This window comes from Gracilinanus agilis, chromosome 3 (genome assembly GCF_016433145.1).
Source record: "Gracilinanus agilis isolate LMUSP501 chromosome 3, AgileGrace, whole genome shotgun sequence".
NCBI lineage: Eukaryota > Metazoa > Chordata > Mammalia > Didelphimorphia > Didelphidae > Gracilinanus > Gracilinanus agilis.
This window is the reverse complement of record NC_058132.1, coordinates 420,708,399-420,727,145: the sequence shown is the minus strand read 5'-3', so window position 1 is coordinate 420,727,145 and position 18,747 is coordinate 420,708,399. Positions and strand designations below refer to the sequence as shown.

At 37.5% G+C, this 18,747-nt stretch overlaps 1 pseudogene; it reads left to right on the top strand.

Annotated features, from left to right (window-relative positions):
- Positions 1-18,747, top strand: part of LOC123241660 — a 74,019-nt pseudogene that overhangs the window by 45,292 nt on the left and 9,980 nt on the right.

Below are 18,747 nucleotides of genomic sequence, written 5' to 3'. Positions count from 1 at the left end.
TGTCTGACATCCCTTTCTCTGGCAAGATCCAGGTCTCTCTCTCTCTCTCTCTCTCTCTCTCTCTATATATATATATATATATACACATCCCATCTCAATAAGTCTATCCATAAATTGGGATGGATTTTTATTGGGGTTTTGTTTAAGATTTTCAAATTTTGGCTATGTACCAGACCTATTGGAGCAATCTCTTATTATGGTTAATAATGCCTCTTTAGCCTGGAAGACGCTTAATTAATCTTGCTCATTGTTGGGGTTCCATTTTGGGTCTTGTGTTGGCCAATGAACTGCTTTCCTTCTCTGAGCCTGATTGACAAGAGAAATTATTTTATTTTTGTCTCTTTCAGTCAAAAAAGCTTGGAGCAAATTTTCAATATCAATCCATCTGGAATCATATGTGCAATAAATTCTCTCTAGCTTTTTAATAATCACAATTAGATCATCCTCAAAAGAAGGAATATTTTGCTTAAATATCAATATCTTGGGGGGCAGTGAATGGTGTATGATGCCTTAATGAAATAACATCTCCATTCTTATTAAAGGTGGGTACATATTTTAAGGGAAATAGGCCTGTAACTGAATTATTTTTGTTTTCTGCCTCTTGTTTTCTTGTTTGAGTAGCCATAGAATAGGTAATGGATGTAGGTGGGGAAAAGGTTGAGTGGGAGGAGTTTGGGTAGATTTAGAGATAGATAGAACTGGATGAGGAGGAGTTGAGGTGGTTTTAGTATAAGCAGAATTGCATGGAGCAGGACTGGACAGAGACTGAGTTGACTCTAAGGATAAGGGAGTATTGAAAGATAAACCTCTCTTCTTACTCTGGGATTTTTCAAGCCTTTCTCAATGCTTTTATATAAGCCTTGAGATCCCCCAAACTCTCCTCCAGTTTCTTATAAAGGTCACTTGAGTCTTTTCCAATGTGAAATTTTAGATCAGCTTTGAGGTCAAACAAATTATCATTTTGTTTTTTCCTGAGGAATAGGTAGAATACCAGGCCTCCTATTGGTAGAAGTACAGCTAGGAACAGTGCTATATAGAGCCACTGTGAAATATTCTGTTGCATAATAAGCCATTTTAGAAAGACAGGAAACAGCATCACAATTTGAACTAGACTACTCAGAATCATAGTTAATCTAATTGCTAATTTTGTTTGTAGTTCTACTTTCTGTCAGTAGATAGTACTGTTTAGCATAAAGAATTAACAGCTGTAACAGAGTTAACTGCTAGTAACATTTAGGGATAGTTTCAGTAAAAAATAAGGAAAATGATTAGAAGATTCTAGGTTTGAGTCTCCTAGCTAGCTCATGAATTAAATATAAGGGTTAAAATAGAGTTTTTGACAAAATAAGAGAGCAGCTTTTAATAATTTAATTTTTAATGAGAATATAGTAGAATGATAAATTAATATTATCCCTTTAATTCAGAGAAAAGAAAACTTCTAGCAGCTCTTAACAATTAACAATTTAGCTTAATTAAAATAGAGATAGTAAAAGAATATAATAAAGGAGAGAAATATAAGAAAGAGGTAGAGAAAGAACATTTCCTAATGTCTGTACTAGTTATCCTATAACTACCTAAAACTGCCTATATCTACCTATAACTACCTCTACTAACTACCACCCCACAAAGTTCCAACCCAATCCAGCCCAATCAAAACCAACCCAATCAGTGTTTAATCCAACCCCAATTAGGTCTGTCAACAAAGACCATCCACCTTCCAAAAAGCTCAAGAAACAAACAAAAAAAAAAAACCTAACAGCCTAAATCAAAAGCCAAAAACCTGAAAGCCACAAAGCACTCTAAAGTCTAAAGCCAAAAAACCCTCTCAATAAGCTCAGGCCTGCCTTTATATTTCAGCAACTAGATGACAACCACCAATCCAACACACTCCCAGAAGCCAAATTCCCCACAACTGTTAGCCCTAACTGTCAGCAACTCCCCCTCACCAACTGACACTGCCCCCCCCCCCCTTTTTTCCTCCTTCCCTTCCTATCTCTCTGGTTCTGCCTTCCTCTCTCTATGGTTTCTACTTCCTGTCACTGTGGACTGGTTAATCCCTATAAATCTCTATGGTAAGAGGACCTCCAGGTCACCTGTTAAATTAAAAAAGGAGTAAAGAATTCCTTTTTACAATAGAAACCTAGGAAGATATGTATGAACTAATGAGGATTATGATGTGCAGAACTAGAAGAATAAATGATACCATAACAATAACAATTGTAAAGAAAACTATGAAATATTCAAAAACTTTGATCAATGGAATTATCAGTGATGATTCCAGAGACCTGATGACAAAGTATTCTACGCAACTTTTGACAGAAGATTGATATCATTCATTCATAATTCATAATTAGTTTTACATTTTGGGATGTGACCCCTGAGGAGATTTTTTATGTATATTCATCAGAAAGGTCTTTTATTACTTAATTTTTACTTGGGCAGGAGGAGGTTCAATTTTCAAATGAGGGGGAGGTTCATTGAAGAAAACAGAGTTGTCCAAAAGGGAAAAAGCATTGATTTTTTTTCCCTCAGAACTACACAGAAGAAAACAGGAAGAAGGCCAAAAGAAGTCACAGACAATCAAGACAGCCTCCAGTAAAATCAGTTGAATTTATGATGCATTTTAAAATTATAGTATTTTGTTCATAACATAAATCAGTTTTAAGTGTATACTGCTCTACTCTGCTTATGGAAATGTTTGCTTTCTTTGGTGTTAGTTTCATTCAGAATTTTTTTTAAATACCAAATTGAGAAAGCCATCCAACAAAAGTAGCTTGTTTGTCAATTTTTGACTCATTACAGTATCTTGGGCAAACTAAATCATGTTTTCTTAAAAGCCAAATGATATATCATATCCTACTATGTCAACTCTCATTGCATGCAGAATATTGTTTGGTCAAGTACATTTTGTCTAGGTGATGCTTTTGCAAATTATAATTATAGACCTATATTCCTCAAGTTAAAAATAGTCTCTACTTCCTCTTATTTCAGATAGCATTCTTTATATTTTATCATAATCTCCCTTCTATCACATTAGTGTACAGTACATACTGTATCAACTTTTACTAGACTCTAAGTTTCTCAATGTCAATAATTATGTTCTTTCTCAAATTTGTATAAAGGGTGTGTTCAGGATAAATCTAGTAGGGCCCTCCTGAACCCTTCTAATGCAAGAGTTCTTGAACTGGAGTCTACAAACTCCCAAAGCATCCTTGGCCTATGAATTTGGATGAAAAAAATTACATCTTTATTTTCAATAACCTCTAAATGGAATCTAGCATTTTCTTCAATTATTAATATAGGGGACAATTTATAGATGTTCATAGGCTTCACCAGATTGCTATGACATCAAGAACCCCTACTTTAGTGTCTCTCTAAAATTTAGGTGGTACAGTAGATGGAGTGACAGGTTTGTAGTCAGGAAAACTCATCTTCCTGAGTTCAAGTCTGACTTTGGGTATTTATTAGTTGTATAATCCTGGCAAAGTCAATTCATCCTGTTTGTCTCAGTTTTCTCATCTATAAAAATGAGTTAGAGAAGGAAATGGCAAACCCCTCTAGTATCTTTGCCAAGAAAACCCCAAATGGGGTCACAAAGATTTGGATATGACTACTCAACAATAAAAACTATGAAATTACCTCGACAGGTATCTTTTTGATGAAGTATGACCTTATCTTTCCCTGAATACTCAATAACCCATTAACATCAAGTTGAAATTCACTGATGATTTACTGAAGATAAATTTTAGCATGAATGAATTTTCTACCTTTGTGATGATTTCAAGCCTTGAAGTAGGGCTACAAGACCTGAGAGGTAGAAAAAACAAGAAGAAACAGAAATACAGAGGAATAAATATATGGAGACAAAATTTGAGTTCCTACAGGGATTAACTTCCAAACATTTCTAAAAGAAGCTGAGGAGATCCTAGACCAGTGATGGAAAACTTTTAGAGACCGAGTGCCCAAACTTCAACCTTCACATCACATGTGAACTGCTGCTTTAACCCAGACAGGGGACAGAGGAAGAACTCCCACTGGGGTACTGGGCAGAGGAGTGAGGTGAAAAATGTCTTTAGGTGTGCTTGGAGAGAGGGAGTGGAGAAGCCCTCTCTGGCATGTGTGCCATAGTTTGCCAACATGATCATAAGACCAACCAGGGATTGAGGAATAGTCAGAAAAAGTCATGATATGGAATAGTAAACCTGGACCTTGCTCTTTATTGATATTGTTAGTTACATAGATTAGATATACAGATTACATATACAAATCCATATGATTCTAGCATAAGCATATTTACACAGCAAGTAAGGAAGTGTACAAAATCTTATATGAAGCAACTTTTAATGAAATCTCACAATGTTCTAAATGCCACCCTGAAAGAGATATTATGACATCTCCCAAGGATAAATCCACAAAGAATCAGGATCAAAAGTATTGTTTTCTTTTGAAATTTTTTTTTACTTTTAAAAATCACTTAGCTAACCTGTTAATTTAATTGAATCATTAAATTAAATTAACCATTTAATTAGCATTCTTATAACAAACTAGAACTTATCATGCTACTCTTTTTGAAGTGCCACAAAGAGTGATAATTTAGTTTCCTCAATGCCTACTTTAATTCCTTCCATTTCTTTTTCTTCTCTAATTAATTGCTACAACTAGAAATTCTAATTCTATATTAAATAATAGTGGTGATAATGGGCATCCTTGCTTCACTCCTGATCTTATTGGGAAGGCTTCTAACTCATCCCCATTACAGCTGAGACTTGCTGATGGTTTTAAATAAATACTATTTATTATTATGAGGATAGACCCTTTTATTCCTATTTTCTAGTGTTTTCAAAAGGAATGGGTGTTGTATTTTACCAAAGGCCTTTTCTGCATATATTGAGACAATCATATGGTTTCTGTTAGTTTAATTATTGATATGGTCAATTATGCTGATGGTTTTCCTGATATGAAACCAGTCTTGTGTTCCTGGACCAAATCCTCTCTGGTTATAGTGATAATCTTTGTGATATATGTTATGTAGAGATGGATGCATGGAATCCCTGCAAAGATATAGGGACAGCCTCACCCAGAATTCCAGGAGACCCTCTTGGAGAACTTTGGGTGAGGGGGCAGTTGAGAGGAGTTGGCAGTTGCTTTGTGGGGGTTGAGGAGAGCAGACTGACTGCTTACTGCTCCAGACTTTGGGGGTTCACCTGAGTGGCCATTGTGGCATAAGCCAGTGTGGTTTCTACTTAGGGGTTAGCCTGTTTGTTAGAATTAATCCTTATAAATATCAATATAATAATTATTTAGTGATTTAATGAATTAGATATATAATTTATCTAACAAGAGAACAAATTCAGTTAGGTGCTTTCACCCCCTCCTGTGGGGGGGGGCAGCTTCAACCTAATAGTTCAGGGTCACCTTTCCTTATTCAAATACCTTCATTAACTCCTCTAGTTTTCCTTTCTACTTCTTAATATAACGTTTACCTTCAATATCTGTGCCTGGAAATTATTTGGGGGAATACATACAACTCAAGTCTGGTCATCTAATTTGAATCCTGTCAGCTGCCAGTTTTAAGAAGATCATTTATCCCAGTCCTCAACAGATAGCTAGCTAGCTTCTACATATTTCTCTATCAGACCTGTGAGGAATATAAATTAGAGAAAGGGAACATCATTGGGGTTCAGCCATAACAGAAACTTACCAGAAGAATCTTAACCAGTCTCCATTTCCAACTGAAACAGCAACTGCTGGGGGGGTGGAGGGGAGGGTTGAGATCCAGGAGTGTCTAACCCCCTCCTTTCTCATTGAAGTCTGTCAATCAGTGCCAGTGACTTGAAGGTCTACTGGCCCTGACACATTTATCTGCTTCTCCAAAATATCTGTTATTATCATCACAACATATACTGCTGTAGTCTCTTTGCTAGTATTTTATTTAAGATTTTTGCAATTATGCTCATTAAGGAGATTGGTCTCTAATTTTCTTTCCCTATTTTTTGTCCTTCTGGCTTAGGTATCAGTACAACATTCATGTCATAAAAAGGACTATCATATAATTGAGTAAAGTAGCTCCTAATAATTGCCTTAATTTCCATTTCTTTAAAGCTGTCTTCAAAAACGCAAGGCACAGAGGCTTGAAAGGGCCCAGATGTACTACCTGACCTCTCTGCGAATTGTGCTAGTGCCAGGGCCTGGGACCTCAAGGGGTAAGTTCTCCCTAACTGGGGCAATCCACATCTCAGGGTCCCAAAGTAGGCCCACACCCAGGTTCTGGCTCTTGTGCAGTAGGTCAGGGAAAAGTGGGGTAGGGGGGTCACAGCCAGCACTCTTCTGTTTGGGGTTTTGCTTCTGGATTTCCCTTATCCCTTTAAATTCAACTCTCTTTGCCTACCTTTCAAGTTGTGTTCAGTGAGAGAGCCCCCTCATTCATCCTGCTTTGACTTTGGTCCTTATGGGGCACTTTCTAAAGATCAGTTTGGAAGGATAGTTGAAGCAGTTTTGGCTTTTGCTGCTACTAAGCCATCTTGGCTTTGCCCTTTGAGTATAGTTCTTATCTAAGAAATATGATCTAGGAAAACATTAATATTATAGAGATATCTTATTAGTCATTAACTTTTACCATTAGAGTAGCTATATAATGTTAGGATTTTCTTATTGTTATTTATTCCTATTGTTTTAAAAAAGGACTAATGGCATCATGGGGTGATGACTTGTGCATGGATTGGATTGAAGTGAGGCAGAGTTGCACAGTCAGCACACTCTCTCTTCCAGAATCATACAAGTTCAGTGGCAAGACAAAAGTCAGGATAATTAGTTGTGACCTAGGAAGTCTTTAGTGTCGGACCAAACTCTAAGTCCTTTATTGCATCTGGTTTCACCTGCCTTTATGGTCTTTTGAAACACACTGTTCTCATCCTATTCCATAAGGGGAAGTCTTCAAAGGCTTGGGGTAGACATCACCCTAATCCACTGATAGATTTGTGGCCCATTGGTTACCACATGGTTTAGCCCATATGCCCAGATGGTGGTCACTGTTAATGCTATAGGTCAGTGATGGTGAATCTTTTAGAAATGGAGTGCCAGGCCCTGCCCCCATCCTGCCCTCAGACCAAATGCCATCCACCACCACCACCCCACCCCCCAGAGACCAATTCCCACAAAGGGAATTTCTCCTGCTCATGAAATCACAGATCCTTTGCATGCTTACATCATCATATAACTTCTGAAGTTCATTACATCAGGATCGGTATGAATCAGAAAGATAGGTTTTTGAATTTGCCACAGGAGTCACTAATTCATCTTACTTAAAAAGGTATAGTTAGAAATTTTGTTGAATGAAAAATCTAATCACCAAAGAACCTCTAGTATCTATTCAAGTTCAATTTCTCACCCCATTTATTGTGAATTAGGGGACAGAGATGCAAGGACTTTTCATTATATATTATGGATAGCATTTGAATATATTCATTAGAAAGGATGAAATAGAGAGTGATAATTTTGTCTGAGTATCACAAAGTCAATGTTTCTATACAATAGTGGAGATAAAATTATTCATATTTTAGTCCCTTTCCCTCTTTTCCCTTTAATTTCTTATTAATATTATTATATTTTCATTAACTTATTTCATTATCCAACATTGTCCTAAGCTTCAAGATGCATTCTACATGAGCTTACTGTTAGGTAAGCAGCAAGTATTAGCATTGTCATTTTATAGATGAGAAAACAGGCTAGTAAGTACCACAGACAATAAGTGAATCCAGCTCAAATGGCTGTGTATGCTGTCTCTGTGTAATTGTAATAGCACTGGATTAGATAGATATATTGCTACAGTTCTGGCCATTGCAAAGAGGTCAATATAATCATATCACTTCAACTCTATTAGCAGATAGTAGAAAGTACAGAAGCATACCATGAATATGTAAAAGGCATTAAGCCAACCTGTTCTAAACTAGAGCTACTGATATTTCCTGTCTCTGAATTCAAGTCAAATCAACAAGTAGTTTATGATATTTTTATATGCTTAATACTGAGAATCAAAAGAAAATAAAAAATAGTCACAGATCTCAAAAGTTTCCAAATATAATGAGACACAATGCACAAATAGTCATGAAAATACAAAATAAAAATGCAAGAAAGTTGAAGGAAATTTCAGGAGGATGACATTAGCATCAAAAGAGGTTGGGAAAGGTTGTTTGCAGAAGGTAAAATTTGAGCTGAGATGTAAAGGAAGCCAAGGAAGCCAGGAGGCAAAAATGAGGAAGAACTCCACACTTGGGAAATAGCTTGTGAAAAGACTGAGTCAGAAGTTGAAGTATTGTGTGCCACAATGCAAGAAGGCCACTATAGCTATACTATAGAATACACAGAAGAAGGGGGGAAAGTGTAAAAAGGCTGTAAAGGTAGGATTGAAAAATCTAAAGTGAGAAGTTTATGTTTTATCCTATACATAAAAGGAAGCCATTGGAGTTTAGGGGAATGATATGGTCAGCCTTGCAGTTTAGAAAGGTCATTTTGGTCCCTGAGTGAAGGATGGACTGTAGTGGGGAAAGATTCGTAGCAGAGAGACCAACTGAAATGTTATTACAATAGTCCAGGAGGGAAAAATTGAGGGCCTGCACCAGGATGGCAAGGGGCGAAGTATAAGAGATGTTGCAAAATCACCTAGGCTCAAAACTGGATGTCATCCTTAACTGCTCTCTCTCCTTCACCCCTTCCATACCCAATTTGTCACCAATTTCTATCAATTTAACCTTCATAACATCTCTCACCTGTATCTCTTTCTCTCTTCTAGTTTGCCTTATTCTCAGCTATAAAATAATCTTCCTAAAAAGCAGATCTGCCAATGTCAACTCTCTATCTGTCACCTCTAGTAGCTCTTTATCACTTCTAGGATCACATATAAAAGTCCTTTATTTGGCAGTCAAAATCTTTCACACGCTGCTACCCTCCTACCTATAATGGGGAAAACCAGGGAAGGTACCTTAAATATTACTTGCGGGCTCACTGGGGTGGATAGGAGACAGGAAGGGAGAATGGGTGAGACTTTACAAGTCTGGGAACCAGGTTTAACTACAAGGGAAAGACCATTGACTGAAATGGCAGTTAAGCCTGACCAACTGTCACTCAGCCCCACCCAGCCTGGAATAAATACAGATTAATACATATACACAATGAGGACCTAAAATTACTAAAAGCACACAGGGAATCAGTTTAATAATAATAAGAGAGGATTGGAAAGGGGGTTAGGTAAACTATGGCTAACAACCCAGGACTGTAGTCAAAAAGGGTAAGATCTCTAGCCAACCAGGCTTCTGCCAGGCTTTGACAGCTTGGCTAAGGACATGGGGAAGAGGGCTTGAACTTGGGATCTCACAACTCTTCCAGGGATGTTACAGGATGCCAGGAACCAACTCCTCCAGAACTGATGTAGCCAGGTAAGGATTGAAGTCTGCAAGCTGTCCACCAGATCACAGGCCACTTCCCTACTCAGTGCTGTCTTGCAGGATTGATGTCCTCTGCTTTCAATCTTCACCACTCTCCAAGATCCCAGGGAATCAGGGTGCAACTAATCTATCTCTCAGGTCTCCCAGGGTCAGTTACAGCTTGTTCCAACCACCATGGAGTCTTTCTCAGAGACAGAGCAAGCCACTTCCTGTTTCCCCATTCCATGTGGAATTCTCCAGTCCTTCCTGCTAAGTCTCCTACATAATAATTAAATAATCTTCCTCACAACATAACTATCCAACCCACAAATCAGTGACACAACTTTTCTGTTCATCTCACACTCTCCATCTCTTGACTCCAAGCTTTTTTACTGGCTATTCCTGGAATACTCTTCTCTTCTCATTTCTGTATCCTGGCTTCCCTGGTTTTCTTTAAGTTCTAGCTAAAATCTCATCTTCCATGAGACATATTTCCTGAATCTTCTTAATGTTAGTACCTTCTGTCTATTGGTTATCTCTAATTTGTTGTGCATATAACTTTCTTGTACATAGTTGTTTTCATTTTTTTCCTCCCACTAGCCTGTGAGATCCCTAAGAACAGGAATTATCTTTTGTTTTCTTTAAATCTCCAGAACTTAGCACAATTCTTGGTATAAAGCTGACATTTAATAAATGGTTATTGAATGACTATGTAAAAATCCCAAGACTTAGCAAGATTGTATATAGGGGTAAGAGAAGGTGAATCTGTTTGAGAAGTCAAAGATGGTACCAAATTTGCAAGCCTGAACAACTGGAAGAACAATGGTGCTCTCTACGGCACATTCAGAAGATGAGAGGGTTTGGGGAGAAATATGAGTTCTGTTTTGCACATGTTATATTTAAGATGTCTATGGCATATTATTGTGATGGAATACTACTGTATCATAAGAAATGATGAACAAGTTAATTTTAGAAAAACATAGAAAGAGCTATATGAAATTAAGAAGCATGAAACAAGCAGAACCAAGAGAATGTTATAAATAGCAACAGAAATATTGTTGGAAGAATGATTTGTGTATTTCTATCTCCAGAGAAAGAACTGATAAATATACATCTTTTTAATTTTTTTGAAAATTTGTTTGTATATTACATTAAAAGTCCCAGTAAACTCCCTCCCTTTCTCTCTTCCCCATTAGAGAAGGTATCTTTTGACAAAAAGATATATGTATATATAAAATATATGTTATTTAAACAAATACATTTTCAAAAAAATTTTTTAAGATGTCTAAGGATATCCAGTTAGAAATGTTCAATAGACAGTTGGAGATATGATGACAACATTGCTAAACAGATCTGAGAATTATCTGTATAGAGATAATAATTTAATTCATGAGAATTGATGATATCACCCAGTGAAATTGCATAGAAAAAGAAGAGTATAAAGTATAAAGTATAGAATTCAAACTATATGCAAAATCACTGTCTTTATAAATCTTCATAGTGACTATCAATAGCATAGTATATTAGTAAGTATCATAGCCTTCTGTGACTTCTGCTAAAGACTAGTAAAAACTGCAATGATTAACAATGAATTCCTAGTCATGGTTAAGAAAGATGATGCAGAAATTGTTTTCCATTAATTTCTCCATTCTAACAATCTTTTTCAAAACTGCACCAGAACTAGAGGGGAAAAAAGATACATTGAAAAGAAGAGAGATACTCTAAACAAGTCTGATGTGTTTTGAAATGCTATTGAACTTCAATATTTAAAACTCCCATTTACCATCTCCAACCCCACTCTGCCCTATCCCCTATAGAAATTTAACACTAACTGTTATGGATAAAAGGGGTACTAAAGTTGGGGGTGCTCTCCTTCCCTTGCTGAGTGATGGAAGGGTAAAAGGTGATTGAGGTGATAGGAGATGAATGAATGGGATGGCTGAGTTTAGGGAGAAATGGACAAGGCGGTATTAGGATGGTAAGGGTACAGGGTGAGGTGTTCAGGAGAGGCAACTAACACAGACTAGACACCCAAGTTAGAGATAGAGGATACTGGGATAATGGGCTGAATCCTTCCAGACAGGAAAGGTACTTTTATAGACACAAGGAATAGGGCCAGTCAGAAGTGGTTTGAATCTGACTTGAGGGCTTTCTTGTCAGTTTCTCAAGTCCTCAAAGGAGGAATCACAAGGCTCCTTCCTATCAATGAAACTGAAGGGATTCAGGAGGAAGTCTTGGGCAACTACTTCCTCCCAAGATGGATGCCTCCAGTTTCCCTCAGAAAATAAATAGAATAATTCCTTACCCTTCAACCCTTGCCTAATTATTCAACACAATGATTCTCCAGAGGGTTTGATTAGGTAACAAAGGGATTTATTAATATTCAGGGTTGGTCAGGAAGGAGAGAGGGATTTGGGATATCTAACAGCTGCTAGGGAGAAACTCAAGATGGGGGAGGGTCACATGAATGGGTTAGACTGAGAGAAGGACCTGCTTCTCTCAGCCAGGGAAGATTTGGCTGCTTTTAAAGTAGAGGGAATACTAAAGGGATAGTTTGAATTCAAAGATGTCCTACTTGCCTATTGGGGAAAACTGAATCCACAAAGTCTATTCACTAAAAACCTAAAAGCCACCCTGCCTCCCAGAGCCCCAGGGAAACAGGCAGGGAAACAGGGAAATAATATGGAGAAGGTCAGGGAAAGGTCCAGAGAAATTAGCTAGCTTCAAATTGTCCCGAGACAAAGCACAGGCCAAAAGCAAAACCGAAAGCCAAGCAGAGCTCTAGTTAGTCCTTCTGCTCTGTTCAAGCCTCAGTGACCAACTCACTTCTCAGAATTCTAAGCCTTCTAACTGCCAGAAGTTTTCATTTGAAGCCCTGCAAGAGCAAAAGCCTCTCTTGCATTTTTTGCATTACATAACCTGAACTCTAAGACAACCTTTAGATTTTAAAGGAAAAACCTTAAAATTGAAGCTAAAACTTGCTTCTTCCCCTACTCTCTTATTGAATAAGAATGGAGCTGAAGTTTTTGTTGATCTGTAAACAAGCCTCTTAAGATAATGGGGTAGGAGAGAAGTGGACATGTGACTTCTGGCATCAGGAAGACCCATCTTTTGCCCTATTGCCCAAAGTGAGGTTGAAGTACACCAATGAGAGTGGTTCTGTGGCCATAGAAACTCAGACAGAGGAGGTGACTAAGAGAATGTTGCCATACCTGTGGTATGGCTGCACAGCTGGTTGAGAGGTAGGGGGAAGGTGGCTAAGAAAGTTTCAGTACATGGGATATAGCTCCAAACTGAGTAGGGGAACCCCAGTGCACACAGTCTGGCTCTGAGCTGGCTCTGGAGCATAGGCATGCCCAAGGTCTGGCTTGGAGCTGGCATAGGTGGTTCAGGAAGGAAGCTGCAAAGAGAATAGCCAGCTGAGGTCTTTTCTTTCTCTGGCCTGTTTTTTATTATTTAATAAATAATTCTAAATTAAGACAAAGTTTCCAGAGAATTTTAATCACAATATCCCTATATTTTCTACTTAAAGATCCTAGTAAAGTGGGATTTATCTCCCATTTTGGTCACATATTAATTACTGTTCATCATCTCATCTTCATATTTTCATCTGCATCTAGCACAAATCTCCATTTTAATTATGTACACACAACCATAAAGCAAGTTTCCAACTTTCCTAATGGGATACCTTCAAAGAGAAGGTGGGAGGTAAGTTTCTTGGGAGTAAGCACTCTGTCATTTTTTTTTTGTCATTTATTTTTGTATATCACAGAGCAGTTGCTTTGCAAATACTGAGTGAATGAATGATTCTAAAAGTTGGTTCAGCTAAAGAAACTATTTTTTTAAAAAGCATTGAAATATATACATTATGGGTCTTTGGGCAGAAGTAATACTTCTTAGTCCATATCAGTCAGCTATGATGATCCTCAGCAAACAGGTCAAAAGGACCCACAGTTTGCATTGATCTTGGCACCACTTATTCCAGACTCTTTCTTTTCTTTCTTTCTTTTTTTTTAATTTAAATTAAACCCTTACCTTCTATCTTAGAATCGATATTGTATATTGGTTCTAAGACAGAAGAGTGATAAGAACTAGGCAATGGGAGTTAAGTGACTTGCTCAGGGTCACACAAGCTAGGAAGTATCTAAGGCCAGATTTAAATCTAGGACCTTTCATCTCTAGACCTGACTCTCAATCCACTGGGCCACCCAGCTGCCCCTACTGGACTCTTTCAAGGAAGGAAAGTATAGATCATTATTTACAACCAAAGAAACAGCAAGGCCTCTCTGATATAGAGTATTTAACTTATTATGAGGTTACAAAGATTCAAGTTGCAATGATCTCCACCAATGAGGTCTTTCATTTCAAAGTTTGATTGATGACAAATTTGATTGTTTATATAGTTGGACATAAAGTATAAATCTTTCACAGTGGCGAATCATGCAGAGTGGCCTAAGGTTCATGTACAGCATAAAGGGGTGTCCAAAAGTTTCTATTGAGAAGTGTGCCAAACCTTATCTCAAGAACACATATCTGCTGCCATCATAGTACCAGCCTACTTCCATGATTCCCAATATCAAGCTACCAGAGATGCTGGAACTTTGCTGCTCTCAATGTGCTCCTAATCATCAATGAACCAATGGCTACTACTATTGATTATGTCTTGGACAAAAAGTTGGTGCTGAGAGAAATGTGTTCATCTGTGACCCCAGAAGTGGAACCTTTGATATTTCCATTCTTATCACAGAAAATGGCTGTGATAAGTCAAGTCCATAGCTACAGATACCCACTTGTGTGAGGAGGACTTTGACAACCAAATAGTCAACCATTTCATTGCTGAGTTCAAGAAAAAGCACAAGAGGAGTTTTAGAAAAAAATGGAAAGAACTACATGACATATAGGGAACATGATAACAAAAGAGCTTATGAATGTCCAAACATAGCCTCTCTTCCTGGGTTCAGCCCAGGAAGGAGATTGACTTCCCTTTATGAAGATAACAGCTTCTAGATCTCTAGCCTTTGTGCTTGCTCATTTTTAAGCAGTAAATACTATCACCTCCTATGGCACACTGAACCTCATGGAAAAGGCCCTTAGGGGAATGCCAAACAAAATAGATTGATGATATTGTCTTGGTAATTAGTTCTATTTGTGTCCCCACATTCAAAAAACTACCACAGGACTGTTTCAGGGCAAGGAGCTAAACAAGACTATCACTCCTAATGAGTCTGTTACTTATGGTGCATCTCTCCTGATTGCCATCTAATCCAGAGATAATCTAAGAATATTCAGGATTTACTACTTTTGCATACTATTCTACTTTCCCTTAATATTAAAACTGTGGGGTAGTTATAATTCTGATCAAATGCAATATCACCAATCCCTACAAAGCAGACATAGACCACCTACTCAGAAATCCAGCCTGGTGTGCTTATTCAGATTTACAAAGATGAGAGACCAATGATAACGGATAACATCCTGCTTAGTAAGTTTGAGCTGACAGAAGTCTCCCTTTCCCCAAGGAATATTCCTCAAATTGAAGTAACATTTGACATTGATGCAAATGATATCCATAATGTGTCTGCTATGAATCTGTATCCCAACGATATCAAAATAAAGGGAGACCTAATTGTACAAAAAATATTTATAGCAGACTTTTTGTGGTGGGAAAAATTGGAGTGTCCATCAATTGGGGAATGGCTGAAAAATTGTGGTATATGATGGTGATGGAATACTATTGTTCTGTAAGAAATAATGAACAAGATGATTCCAGAAGGAACTGGAAAGACCTACATGAACTGACGCAGAATCAGGAGAACATTTTACACAGTAACAGCAATATTGTGGAATAACCAACTATGATAGACTGTAATATTGTCGGCAATACGATGATCCAGGACAATTCTGAGGAATTTATGACAAAGGATGCTCTCTATCTCCAGAGAAAGAACTGTGGGCATCAGAAAGCAGATCAAAGCATTCTATTTTTTACTTTAATTTATAGGGGTTTTTACTTAAGGGTTTTGGTTTTGTATGACTATTCTTTTAAAAATGAACAATATAGAAATATATTTTGCATGACGGTGTGTGTATAGCCCAGATCAGATTGCTTACCCTCTCTGGGAGGGGGGACTGAAGGAAGTGGGATCTGGATCATATAACTTCAGAAAACTTATGTGGAAAATTGTTATTACATGTAATTGGTGAAATAAAATATCTTTATTAAACTTATTTTTTTTTTAAAAAAAAGAACTGAGCTAAACTATGAATTTAATCTTCTATGTAACCCCTGTCCCAAAGCCCATTTGAATAGGCCACTCTCCTTGCTAATGGAGATGAATGCCCTGCCCTGCATGAAGGGCAGAATAGAATTGGCAAGAGACCACTTTGGGACTCTTCAACTTTCAGCTCTTCATTAATACTCTTCAAGTGGTGAGTCACTTCTGACTTCCAGTTTTAAGAGAGAAGGTCAACTGCACCTCAGGTTGCTGAAGGAAAAGACTGGGAAACATAAAAGGAGTGAGTAATCTCCATCATATCCCTATCTTCAGCTTGTTACACTAGATTTGAGAGTTTCCCCTTGGGTAAGATCCAGGACTCTCTCTTGTTTGAGCTGTTATCTTACTCACAATGGGAGAGTTCCTTCATTCTTTATTGTCTGGTATATATTTTTCTATATATACAATTGAAAAGATAAAAATTAATATTGCCTTTACTTTCTGTTGTATGGATTTCTACTATATGTATTCTACAATACAATTAATTTTATGCAGTATTGATTTTTGTAATTGAATCTGTATCTGCCTACTGTCATCTTTCTATGTCCTTGAACTGAGCTCAGGAATTTTATTTTCCTTTTGAGTTAGTTCAAAGTTATAATTAATGGGAAATACAATTATCTAACATACTTTCAGCTTCTGAGAAAAGATCAAGCATCTGAAATTATCTTTAATTCCTAAGAGATACATTGTCCCTGAAATTTCCTTACAACTATTAAAGAAAGCCTTATCTCCCTATCTGACATTTCTAGGAGCAGGTGCACTAACAAGGTCTGCAATACATAAATGGGTCCTATAAATAAAGTAAATATTACTCTGTGACAGAGTAGAGTGATTACTAGCCCTACATTGGTACTAACCTGTAATGTAATGCAATGTAATGTGTACAATCATACTGTCCTCATTCCCATGATGCTGCCTATAACAAATTACATTATTTCCCCATCTACTCAACTCTTTTCTTTTTTTTTATACTACCCAAAACTATATGAAAGCTAATAAGTCCTACTTCCTGATCTTTGGTCTTCAAGACAGGCCATTGACCCAATTTATTGGCTACCACTCTCCTAACTAATAAATGATCATGCTCAGAATGTCTCTAAGTTTACCTTAATTTTCTAATGTAATACTATATATGATTTATGTTTTGCTACCTATTGAAATAAATGAGTTTCTTTGTATCCCCTTAGTGTCCACCTGTCATCCATCTCTCACCTGTGACTCCAAGAAACTATAGCACATACACCAACCACACTCTTATAAAAAACTATCTTGCAGATATACTAAATCATGTTGAGGGGAATCCCCGCTCATACGGGGATGTGTACCTCATGTAGACCTCCAGTGGCAGAACGGGTAGATGAGAATAATTTATTTCAGTGGTCATGAAAGTGGCTGAAGCAGGTGCTCTGGTGTTCTTAGATCTTAATCAGACATCAAAGAGGTCATCCACCATATCTCAAGCCATCAGCAGTCATCTTGGCTTTTGACTTGCCTTTGGACTTTGATGCCTCTGGAATAGAGCTGATGATTTTGTGCAAAAAAATCCAATCCATGTGGAAGTAAATAGACATCACTCATCCCACTTTACCATTTTGCATTTTATTATCTCATTGTTTTATTTTATTCCTCTATTGAAGTTCTTTGGTAACAGACAAGTGACAAAGCAGCAGGTACAAATACACTGGGAGTTGTAGTCACAACCTTGCACCCAGGCAGCTCGGGGATTAGTCATCTTTTCACTGGACCAAAATAGCTGTGGGATTCAGTAACTCATTGTGTGTCTGAGAAGATTTTTTTTTATTTTTTATTTTTTTTAACATTTATTAATAATCATTTTTAACATGGTTACATGTTTCATGCTCCTACTTTCCCCTTCACCCCCCGCACTCCCCCCACCCATGGCCGACGCCCATTTCCCCTGGTTTTGTCATGTGTCCTTGATCAAGACCAATTTCCAAATTGTTGGTGGTTGCATTGGTGTGGTAGTTTCGAGTCCACACCCTCAATCATGTCCGCCCCGATCCATGCGTTCAAGCAGTTGCTTTTCTTATATGTTTCCTCTCCTGCAGTCCTTCCTCTGAATGTGGGTAACATTCTTTACCATAAATCCCTCAGAATTGTCCTGGGTCATTGCATTGCTGCTGGTACAGAAGCCCATTAAATTCGATTTTACCACAGTATGTCAGTCTCTGTGTACAATGTTCTTTTGGCTCTGCTCCTTTCGCTCTGCATCAGTTCCCGGAGGTCTCTCCAGTTCGCCTGGAACTCCTCCAGTTTATTATTCCTTTTAGCACAATAGTATTCCATCACCCGCATATACCACAGTTTGTTCAGCCATTCCCCAATTGAAGGACATACCCTCCTTTTCCAGTTTTTTGCCACCACAAAAAGCGCAGCTATAAATATTTTTGTACATGTCTGTTTATCTATGATCTCTTTGGGGTACAAACCCAGCAATGGTATGGCTGGATCAAAGGGCAGGCATTCTTTTATAGCCCTTTGAGCATGGTTCCAAATTGCCAGCCAGAATGGCTGGATCAGTTCACAACTCCACCAGCAATGCATTAATGTCCCAATTTTGCCACATCCCCTCCAGCATTCATTACTCTCCCCTTCTTTCATTTTAGCCAATCTGCTAGGTGTGAGGTGGTACCTCAGAGTTGTTTTGATTTGCATTTCCCTAATTATTAGAGATTTGGAACACTTTCTCATGTGCTTATTGATACTTTTGATTTCTTTACCTGAAAATTGCCTATTCATGTCTCTTGCCCATTTATCAATTGGGGAATGGCTTGATTTTTTATACAATTGCTTTAACTCCTTGTATATTTGAGTGATTAGACCCCTGTCAGAGTTTCTCCTTATAAAGATTTTTTCCCAATTTGTTGTTTCCCTCCTGATTTTGACTAAATTGTTTTTGTTTGTACAAAAGCTTTTTAGTTTAATATAATCAAAACCATTTAATATATATTTTGTAATTTTCTCTAACTCTTGCTTGGTTTTAAAGTCTTTCCTTTCCCAGAGATCTGACAAGTATACTATTCTGGGTT